Raw genomic sequence first — 8816 nt, 5'->3', positions numbered from 1 at the left:
ATTGACGCTGTCTCCTCACAGTCATCTGAATTCAGTATACACACGTTGGATAAGAACTTGTTCACAGAAAGTCCCCAGCTAGTTTTTCCTCTCTCTGTCCTGGATGGCAACGCTGAACCATGGTGCTGAGCCAGCATACTTCCTGTGCCTGCCTCTTTACTTATGTGTGTTGTTTCTCAGAAGCAAATAAAGTTACAGACAAGACAGGGCTAGAAAATGTAAAAGCACTAGAGCAGCAGTTTATAGATGCCAGTTCACAGACCTGAACAGAGCTATCTTCGTCAGAATTGCCTGGGAAGAATTTTTGAAAATAGAGATTCATGGGCCTCACACTCAGAGATTTCGATTTGATGTTTCTGAGGTAGGTGACTAGGAATCTGATTTTTGAAGTATCTTTATGACCCTGATGCATAACCACTGTCCTAGACAATGTCATGTCAGGGTCAGCATTAATGCTAGCAAATATTAACAATGAAGCATCCCATGATGGCCAGCAAAGCACAGTGGGTAAGAGCTTGGGATTTGAAGTCAGACTTGAGTCTGAGTCCAGGTACCATCACTAATAAGTTGTGACTTTGGTAAACTTACTTAATGTCTCTGAATCTCAGTTTTCTCACCTGTTACCTGGGCTTAATAATGCACAATAACAAACTTAAATGAAATAGTGACTGTCAAGTCCCTGGCTTAGAGAAGAGCTAAATAAATAATAGGTGTGTATGTGTGTGTGTGTGTGTGTGTGTGTGTGTGAGAGAGAGAGAGAGAGAGAGAGAGAGAGAAGTTCATTTACAGAGATGACAGCTGTAATGACTTCCATACTGGGTAAAAACAGCATTGGAACAACACTGCATGTTTACATCTTCCTCCCACAGATCACGTTATCCTTCATAAACTATTCTTGGGGGCTGGTTTTGCTGCTCCCACCACTACTAGAAGTAACCACGAGAGGGAGTGATTTTGCCCCTGTCATGATCTTTTGAATCTAACCACAATTTGAGTTTCCCCTCCCTCCTTCTTTAAGGAAAAACAAAGTGGAACCAGGCCCAGTAGTCTGATGCATGAGTCTAGCCCTGGTACACACTGAGCACAGGGCAATCTCAGCACCCCCTGAGTACAAAGCAGGTTCCATTCAGGGCAGCAGGCCTCTTGCTCTCTGCTGACCCCAACACTGGGTGCCCTGGCTTCCTAGCTGCTGGAAAAAGCTCTTTTCACATCACTCAGGACCTCCAACATGTCTCCTCCCTCTGGCCCCTCTCCTCCAGCTCTGGGACGCAGGCCCTTTGACTGCAGGTGTAAGAGCTGGCTTGACCCCTCTCTGTCACTTGCCTGCTGTACAATCCTAGGCTCGTCACTTAATCTCTTGGAGCTTGTCTCCTGATCTGTAGACTCATCAGTTTCACAGGATTTTCATGAGGATTAAGTAAGCTAATATACATGAACCTATCTTGTAACTGGAAAGCGCCATGTGAGTGTAATGCATTAATGCTAGCATCAGTTAGCATTTAGCAGGAGGACACAAACCCCATCGCAGCATCACACCCAATACACTCTGCTTTTCCTTTGAACTATGATCCTACTTCCTGTTTCTCCAAGGCAACTTGACGAAAACCAAAGGATTCTTCTGCCTTAGCTTAGTTTACTTTCCCAAGTTCGAGTAAGTAATGTTTATAAACCTGCAGAAAGCCCCATTGTGTCTCATCTGTCCCAACTGTCCATTGATTCTTCACAAATTCACAGTGAACTGAGGAAGCTGGATTTTACTACCGGAAGGTCCACGCTCAGAGTAAGGGAATCTTTGGGTTAGAAAAGCGATCCTAGAAGACCCTACTAGGAATTCCCAAAGGACATTTAAGAATTAAGGAAAAAAAAATAATTTAGGTTCTGGGCCAATGAAGAGACTGAAATAAAAATTGGAAGCTTTTACTTCCAGAACTGCCCCAAGCTTGTGGGGAAAAGACTTCACTATGCCTCAGTTTCCTTGCCTGGAAAATGGAGGTAACAATCTGCCCTCCCACTACTCCATGGGATTTTTAGGGGGGTAATATAAAAGAATTACAATACAAAAATAATGTCGAGTACCTACTGTGTGCCAGACACTGTTTTCAGTATTTTATGCTTAAATCTTCAGAACAAACTCATGTGGTCAGCACTATTATCCCGTCTTATAGATGAGGAAACCATGCATAAAGGAACAATAGCTTTCAAAGTGCTTATTGATTATTATCATGATTAAATATAAATGTTCAAGGGGACGGGCATAGGACTCACACCTGTAATCACAGCAGTTTGGGGGGCCGAGGTGGGAGGATCACTTGAGCCCAGGATTTTGAGACCAGCCTGAACAACATGGCGAAACCTCGTCTCTACCAAAAATACGAAAATTAGCTGGGTGTGGTGGCACACGCTTGTAGTCCCAGCCACTTTGGAGGCTGAAGTGGAAGGATTGTTTGAGCCCAGGAGGCATAGGTTACAGTGAGCTGAGATGGCACCACTGCGCTCCAACCTGGGCAACACAGCAAGACTGTCTCATAAATAAATAAATAAATAAATAAATAAATAAATAAATAAACAAACAAACAAACAAATAAGTTTCTGGCACTTATTTTTCTGCCTTGTGGCACCCTATGAAGACATGGGCTTTTACTAACCAGATGATAGAGACTGTCAAGTGAGATGAAGTTTTCTGGGTTCCCCTTTGAGTGGGACCCTTCATAGTAGAACATTTTAAACATGACTGCTCCAAAAGGCAGACATCCATGGGTTAAGGTAAAGGACTCTAGGTGCCATCAAACTAGAATGGGGTACAATGGATGGATCCTCATCCATTTCATGGAGGAGAGTAGGAGCCAGAACACAAGGTGGCCTCCTCTATTCTTTTGTTGATTTCCCCTTCTCCACCCTGCCCAGGCCATGAATACCTTCCTCCCTAATTCTCTTTCTCCCTGGAATACTGCTTCTCTTCTTCCAGCTGCTAAAGAAAGTGGGGTAGACAAAACTCTGCATCACATCATGGAGATGGCTGTTTAATTTGAGATGAGTGTTACATTACTCATTGCTCTGAGCCCCCTTTGATCCACCAACATTTGCTTCTTTTATCCCCATGTAGTGAGTACATTAGTGCCTGAATGCTGCATGATCTCGTCGTCTTTTAGATGCTGTCAGAGATTATTTACTCAGGAAACAGATGAATATCTTGTTTAATGTCAAAATAATTACTATTTGGCTGGCCTGACAGTTTATTTATGCTTTCAATATTTTTATGTTTACATCAAAAGAGCATTGCTAAAATTGTATTTTGCCATTAAACAGGATATGACAACTTTTTTAAACTTAATTTTTCTGTTTGATGAGTTTGTTTATTAAAATGGTTAGAAGATAACAGAACCAAGTGGAAATGGTCACTCGAGTTGAAATGTGCAGCTTTATGTTTCTTATTTGTATAAAAGCTTGAAAGAGGCAGTAAACAATGCTTTAAGCAAGGGGCACTAAAATGCAGTGGTTAAGAACACAGAATGTAGCCCCAATATCAAATCCCTGCTCTGCAGTCTTCATCTAGTTTTTCAACCTATCTGTGCCTTGGTTTCCCCATCAGCAAAATAGATATGATTATTGTAAGAGTTGAAGGAGTTAATATACATAAATTTCCTGGCATATGCAAATGCTGCTTAAGTATTGGCTATTATTTAAATAAACATAAGTTTGTTTTGTTTTGTTTTGTTTTGTTTTTTGTTTTTTTTTTGCAGTTGCAACATTTAATAGAGTGAAAACAGAGCTCCCATACAAAGGGAGGGGACCCAAAGAGGGTAGCCGTTGCTGGCTTGAATGCCTGGGTTTATATCCTGATCATTGTCCTTCCTGCTGTGCTTTCAGGCAATAGATGATTGGCTATTTCTTTACTTCCTGTTTTTGCCTAATTAGCATTTTAGTGAGGTCTCTTTACTACCTGATTGGTCGGGTGTGAGCTAAGTTGCAAGCCCCATGTTTAAAGGTGGATGCGGTCACCTTCTCAGCTAGGCTTAGGGATTCTTAGTCAGCCTAGGAAATCCAGCTAGTCCTGTCTCTCAGTACCCCTTCTCAACAGGAAAACCCAAGTGCTGTTGGGGAGGTTGGTTGACGACCGTTCTAACTGCTTCCTACTGAATTGGGCATAGTAGGGGTTGTGCAGTTGAGATTTCCTCGGGAGGGGTGCCTTCAATGTCATTAACATTGGAGCATGGGCTAGCAGGCCAGTCCAAGGGTCCTTGGTAGATTTTAGTCATGGACTGCATCTGGGGCTCCATTTTAAGAACAATTTGTAGCTTTACAGCTTCAATTCTGGAAGAGACAAACTTAACAAGGAGATAAAAGATACAGGGTCCAAAGAGGAGTAACAATATTATAGCTGCTAGAGGTCCTAAGAAGGGGAGAATTCAGGGCACCCATTGGCTGAGGAGGACCCAGGGTCCAGTGTTTTGAAGCTCCTCTGCTCTACATTGTATTCGATCTCGAATTTCTTTAACTTTCTTGGTGACAATTCCAGATTTATTAACATAATAACAGAATTCTTCCCCTAAAAATAAACAGGTTCCCCCTCTTTCCATGGTTAGCAAGTCTAAAGCTCTTCGATTTTGAAGGACTACTGCTGCTAGGGAGTTAAGTTAATCTTGCAAGGTGACCAGGGAGTCGGCGACCCATTCCATGTCACCATTTAGTTCTTGAGATAGTTTGTAGTAGAACTGAGTAGAGGTTGTGATACCGCCACACAGCACACTTAGCACTCCTGCTCTGATAACAAAAGGAAGAATGGGTACTCTTTTGTTGCAGGGCTTAGGTATGACATGATTGTATAAATCTTGTTCAGTGTAGATGGTCATAGGGGGCACTAAGAGTGAGAGGAAGCACGTAGATTCTGAAGAGCCATTCAAACAATGATAGGCTGAGGTACCACAGACAAAAAATATTCCTGAGGGTAGGCAGACCATTCATGTGGGAGGAATTACCCATCTGAAATAAACATAAGTTTTACAGTCACTCTGTGAGTTTGAAATGGGGAAAGGGAGTCCCTATAATTTTATAAGAGACTTGACCTAGAGTGAATCTCCGTGAGCCACCACCTTCCAATGTCTCTGGCCCAATGGCCACCTTGCCTCCATTTTGTAAAGCAAGAAGCCTTCTAAATTCCAAAGCCCTGTCCTGACACTGGACAAATCTTCCTGTTTCTTGGCTGAGCTTATCTGGAAAGGTGTTAAAAAGCCAGGTTTACTTGGCAATAATGTGCCCACTGTTATCTCTTTTTGGGGGACTCTCTATAAGATTAGTTCATCTACACAGACAGGTTTCTCTAGCCATAAACCTTTATTCATTTTCATTCAGCAGCATTTATTTCAACTCTTTTGTTTACCAAAGAAGCTTAAGGGAGGAAAAGCCCTCCCAGCAGGTTACAACCACTATGGCACTTGGAAAGAGACACAGGGGATGAGGATTCTACAACATAACCTTGCTGGAAGCTCTTCTGGTTATTTTGGCTTTGTTTTTGTGTGGTATGTTACTTCTTTATTCTTCATATGACTGCAACTTTCTATTAAAATAAGCATATATAACTAGATATTAATTCATTAATTCAGCCAAACAAGGTTGTTTCTATTTGCTTCTCAGCTGGGTGATAAATGTATTGGTTTAGCCCCAGGTTTGCTTTCTCAAATTCAAGTTCTTTTCTCAAGTTTACAATGGCTTGTGGAGACTCATCTTTCTGCAAGATGTCATTTCTTTTTTTTTTTTTTTTTTGAGATAGAGTCTTGCTCTGTTGCCAGGCTGGAGTGCAGTGGCGCGATCTCAGCTGACTGCAACCTCTGCCTCCCGGGTTCAAGCGATTCCCCTGCCTCAGCCTCCCAAGTAGCTGGGATTACAGGCATGTGCCACCATGCCCAGCTAATGTTTTGTATTTTAGTAGAGATGGGGTTTCACCATGTTGGCTAAGATGGTCTCGATCTCCTGACCTCGTGATTTGCCCGCCTCGGCCTCCCAAAGTGCTGGTATTACAGGCATGAGCCACTGTGCCAGTCAAAATGTCATTTCTTAAGAGCACTTCTTTCTACCCTGAGAAGAATGAATCCAGAAATGGTTCTGTTTGTGTGTTAGGTTACCAGGTTTGGGGCTTGTTTCAAGTCTATGGGACCTTTGAATTTCCCTCTTTGCCATGGAAAGGTAGGTAGGATGACTGGAATCAGGACTGGCAGAGAAGACTACAGAGCCCATTACACTCCCAGAAAGTAAGCCAGGGTGGGGCTGGTTTCCTTAATTTTCCCAAAGCCCCTTAGCAGAAGACTAGGGGCCCCACAAAAGACACATTCTGTCTTGCAGAGATTAGATGCCATACACTATTTTTTTACCCAAATGGCAAGAATTACACGTGGCACTCTTGCCATGTTGTAAATTCTTTCTATGTATCTGGCATTAAAATCTGAAAATAATAAAATTTTGTTTTATTCCTTCACCAGAAATTTCAGAAATATCAACATTCAAAAGCCTGAGATGGGCACAGTACCAGGCTACAATTAAAGTCAAGCACTAATGAAATAGCAATTTAATTAGGGTAGAATAGATGTGTCATAGTGCAATACAATTCTGTGTGTTGGGAATCGATTCTTAGACCTGAAAAGGACGTTAAAAAGCCATTTAGGACTCTTCTGATATTAAAAACCTTAGAGAACCACATTAACTGACAAAAAATTTTAAAGTGCAGGATGTGGCAAAATAGAAATACACTCCTGGTAGGGATACAAAGTAGTTCACACATTGTGGATAGCGACTTGGCAATATCTAGAAAACTCAAATATGTACATGCCCCTGCTTCACATATTCCAATTCTAACATATATACCTTAGGAAAGAATCTCATATAAATGCCCAAGCAGACAAGCAGAAGATGTTCACTACATATTTGTTTTAACAGCTTAATATTGAATAAATATTGACTATCAATATGAATTGATGAATATTGAAATGTTCATCAAACAGGAGATGGATAAATAAGTTATATATTTTTACAATATAATACAACAGCTAAAATAAATAAGCTGAGCTTTGTGTATCAACATGCATAAAAGTTGGGCCAGGCGCAGTTGCTCATGCTTGTAATCCCAGCACTTTTGGAGGCTGAAGTGGGAAGATAGCTTGAGGCCAGGAGTTCAAGACCAGCCTGGATTACATAATGAAAACCCATTTCTAAAAAATACTACAATCTCAGCCAGGCATGGTGGCACATATCTGTGGTCCCAGCTACTTGGGGGAGGCTGAGGCAGGAAGATTGCTTGAGCCCAGGAGTTCAAGGCTTCAGTGAGTTATGATCACGCCACTGCACTCCAGCCTGGGTGACAGAACAAGACTCTGTCTCTAAAAATAAAAAATAAAAACTTAAAAATAGATAAAAGTTGGAAATAATGCTGAGTGAGAAAAACAAGTTGCTGAAGGATGTGTTCCCAGGATGATGTCATTTATGTGGAGTTGAGACTATATGCAAATACATACATACCCAGTAAAAGTAAAAATATAGAAGGGAACCATATACACCAATTTCACAAGAATGCTGTCTCTGAAGAGGGGAGGCCAATCAGGGAGAAATAAATAGGGGTTTCAACTGCATCTGTAAGAATTTATGACATTAAAAAATAGACATGAAAAAATATGGCAAAAACTGCTCTGTAAGAATTTATGACATTGAAAAACAGACATGAAAAAATATGGCTAATATTACTATGGTAGACACATGATTTCTTTTAATTCCCTGAGCTTTTGTATGTTTCAAATATTTTTTAAATTCCCTGAACTTTCTGTACATGTGCTTTCCTTCACCATCCTTACAATGTAGATGGCAGGGCAGCCAGACTTTTCCTCACATAACATTTCTGTTTAGACTTATGTTTAGACTCTTTTATGATCATTAATATCTTTAATTCTTCAATTGTGAAGGAGCTTTAGGTTCAGGAAGGGCATTTTATTTTCTAATAAGTTCTTTCTGTCCTCAAGTGCTCTTGTTCAGAGAACTGAAAGTCATTTCCAAATTAAACTAACTCATCAATGTCTGGACAGAATTGCTTCTCTGCCAGTAGAGCTTATTCTTCTTAGGTATTTCCTTTGTCCCCAAGGGTGTCATGACACCTTCCTATCTAATTCCATCAGCCAATTTGTGAAGGTACTGTTTGTTCTCTAATCCAGATCACTAATGACTCTGTCATGTGTTTCTATCTGATTCTCTTGGTTAGGACACAATTGTCTTCTGCCTAAGCTGAAGGAGAGATCTTACTCTCAGTAGAGACATTAAAGTTGCCAAAATAGCTCAATAGGATTGTCCATTATCTCACTGCCTGTGTGCTTTCTCAAGGGTAAATTAAAAACCTGAAAAATATGTTGCTTAATTAAAACCCAATGTATTGTTCTGGATTACCCCAACTATGCACTTACATCTTCTTTTTTTTTTGTGACGGAGTCTCCCTCTGTCGCCCAGGCTGGAGTCCAGTGGCACCCTCTCGGCTCACTGTAAGCTCCGCCTCCCAGGTTCACGCCATTCTCCTGCCTCAGCCTCCCGAGTAGTTGGGACTACAAGCACCCGCCACCACACCCAGCTAATTTTTTGTATTTTTTTTTAGTAGAGACAGGGTTTTACCGTGTTAGCCAGGATGATCTTGATCTCCTGACCTCGTGATCCGCCCACCTCGGCCTCCCAAAGTGCTGGGATTACAGGCATGAGCTACCACGCCAGGCTACATCTTCTTTATAGTTGGCTCAAACTCCAAGAAATTTACCTCTAATTTGAAACATCAGGTCAAGGTTAGCTATACAGAA

General features: G+C 41.3%; 1 pseudogene; it reads right to left on the bottom strand.

Moving 5' to 3' along the window:
* Positions 1-4119: 4119 nt before the first annotated feature.
* Positions 4120-6174, bottom strand: LOC129488780 (syncytin-1-like; annotated as a pseudogene).
* Positions 6175-8816: the final 2642 nt, after the last annotated feature.

Source organism: Symphalangus syndactylus, chromosome 8 (genome assembly GCF_028878055.3).
Source record: "Symphalangus syndactylus isolate Jambi chromosome 8, NHGRI_mSymSyn1-v2.1_pri, whole genome shotgun sequence".
Classification (NCBI taxonomy): Eukaryota; Metazoa; Chordata; class Mammalia; order Primates; family Hylobatidae; genus Symphalangus; species Symphalangus syndactylus.
This window is presented reverse-complemented; position numbering and strand designations above follow the sequence as displayed.